The 2,759-nt window shown below is 32.4% G+C and overlaps 1 long non-coding RNA gene across 1 annotated transcript; it reads right to left on the bottom strand.

Annotated features, from left to right (window-relative positions):
• Positions 1-1,031: 1,031 nt before the first annotated feature.
• On the bottom strand, positions 1,032-1,883 carry LOC126656276 (uncharacterized). The gene is made up of 2 exons (XR_007633189.2): positions 1,659-1,883; positions 1,032-1,255 (listed from the first exon to the last, which is right to left on the bottom strand). It is a non-coding gene; the product is annotated as an uncharacterized LOC126656276 (long non-coding RNA).
• Between the last annotated feature and the right edge of the window lie 876 nt (positions 1,884-2,759).

Genomic DNA, 2,759 nt, shown 5'->3' with positions numbered 1-2,759 from the left:
CTTCACTTTAGAGGAAGGACTCGATCAATCCCTTCATTTCTCACAAGTTTCTGCTCATATTTAGCACTAGGGCTTAATCGAGCCCTTCACTTAAGTGGGGAGCTCGATCGAGCACTTGCTTGATTTTTTACTACACAATCACTTACTTCAGAACTTCATAAATCAATGTACAAACCTCCAAATGAGTTGGTTCTTAAACCCCTGAAAAATTTAGGATGCCTACTTTATTTTTTAGGAAGAACACAAACTCGTTAGAAGTCTTTAACTAATCCAAAATCGTCAAATAGCGCAGCGGGATCAAATTGTCAAATGTTCTTTCAGCGTCTCTTTGCTTCAAGACTTCGCCCTTTTTCCAATTCGTCGATTCTTCCCTCTTTTAGTCCAAAAACACTTCACAACGCTCCATTGTTCCTGAAAAGCTCATACATGCAATAAGACATACAAACACCTCAAAAAGCACGATAAAATACAATAAAAGCGTATGAAAACAACTCAAGTACATAGGCATATTTTGCTCCTATAAAATGTCCTCACACTAAATCCTTGCTCGTCCTTGAGCAAGAAATGAATCTCTCTAACACTGAAAGATTAAGGACTTCAATGACTTGAACAAGTGTCAACAACTATACTCCTGATTGATGAAAATATGAATGCAATCGTCTAATGTTAACAACTAAAAGGGATGCAAACAAATGATGAATTCAATTATAGTGGACTTGTTCCGATGACATTGAGACTACCATCGTGCTAGTGAAACGCTACTCGAAACAATCATCATTTACAATCATAGGCGGGACATATGAGCATTTGGTTAATTCAAAAATGGGCAAGTCATGTGTCACGACCCAATTTCATGAATCGTGACCGGCGCTAGGGTATGGGTATGGTTGTACCAAAACCCGTAGCAAGTCTTGCGGAAATCAAATAAACATTTAAACCTGCAGAAAACTGCTCGGGGGCAACCGAGACTCCAACCTAAGTCTAGCAATTTATAATACAGTTCTAATGTAAATAACTTAAGTAGCTGAAAATATTCCACAGCATGCCTTAAATATAATAATAAAATATTCCAGTGTAAATATGCTAATAATAAATAGTCGATCAAATTCGACAATCCCAAAGTGTAATATTGAATGTAATATATAAACTAGTTCTACTGCGGTCTAAGAGTTCGAAAATAGTAACTAGTTTAAATAACATAAAAACCTCCGAGGAATCAAAAGAATCAGAGTGGACCAGCTTTCAAATCATAAACCTGGAAAATTTGGTAAAACAACGGGGTCAGATATACTGAGATGAGTTCGCAATACTATTTACATTTATTAAGTTTAAAACCCTTAAATCAAAACATTTTTATACTAATATAATATGATTATGGAAAACAGTATTGAAATGATCCCAGCGTAAGTATGGCATAGCATACCGATAAACCCAGAGTGGACGGGAACAAATTCTCGTCATATAAGTATACCAGCGTAAGCAAGACTTTAGTCTACCGTTTCCCAGAGTACTTACCGGTGCACACAGTCTCGATACAAGCCTATCGAGTAGCTCGTTTCAATCCAGATCCATAATCCGTAAAAACAGTTCACAAACATTTATAATATTAAAATACGATGCGGCACTTAATAAAGCGGTAAATAGCACTACAAACTCACTGCTTGCTTATCCACGTGATCTTGGCAAACAGCTAACCCTGCGTAGACTCCGAAGCACGAACAGTCGACGGGTCTAAAATAATAAATAGGTTAAAATCCGTTGACCCCTAACTCTAAGATCACTAGACACCACGTAGGACTAGCACAATTAAATAACCAGATAAATCACAGAAGAACACAATTCTCAAATAAATTATAATGCCGTAATTAATTCAAGACTATTGAGTTCGTACTTAAATCCAATTCGAAAATATTATTAAAATAATATTTAATTGATAAATAAAATCAATTCCTCAAATAGTGGGGTAGCCGAGTTTCTTAAAACTACCAAGCTATCCCACAAGTCGGGCGACCCAAGTCTAACCCGACCCAACCATAAAACCAGAGTTATAAACTATAGTTTATAATTAATATTAAATAAAATATTAATTAATATCAAAATAGAACTCAATAGCTTGAAACCCAAGTAATTAAATATCACCGACAATTATCTCAATTAATTAAATAACAAATAAAGCTAAAATATAAATTTAATTCCAAAGGCAATCTAAGCCAAAAAATATCAATTTAACAATTAAATAATAATTAATAATAATTATTAATTTAATTTTTAAATATTCAAATATTATTTTTATGCCTTAAAAATAATATAATTAACTTGACAAACTTTTAAATAAAATAAAATCCCCAATACTTATTTAATATAGCCAATATAAAATTTTATGTATAACTATAATAAAATTAATATTTAATTTAAACTTAAAATATTAATGCCCGGAGTAATTTCAATTTATAAATAATATTATTTTTTGAATTGCTAATTAATAAGTCAAAATCAAACCCGTAGATTAAAATTAAAACTAACTATTAAAAATCAAATGTAACTAGTTAGCAATTTAACCCTAGTAACTAATTCATTTCACTCATAACAATTTAATGACCAAAATATTATTTTTGTCAAAACTAAAACCAAAGGAGCCAACCACCCCTTTACACATCACCATCATCTTCTATATTTGAACAAAACCAATTCTGCATTACAGAGTTTAAACCCGCCAACCATTGTTAACAATTTCAAATCCTAAAACAAGCTTGGAGATT

This window comes from Mercurialis annua, linkage group LG7 (assembly GCF_937616625.2).
Source record: "Mercurialis annua linkage group LG7, ddMerAnnu1.2, whole genome shotgun sequence".
In the NCBI taxonomy this organism is placed as follows: domain Eukaryota; kingdom Viridiplantae; phylum Streptophyta; class Magnoliopsida; order Malpighiales; family Euphorbiaceae; genus Mercurialis; species Mercurialis annua.
Note: the sequence above shows the minus strand (reverse complement) of the source record. Positions and strands in the feature narration are given on the sequence as shown.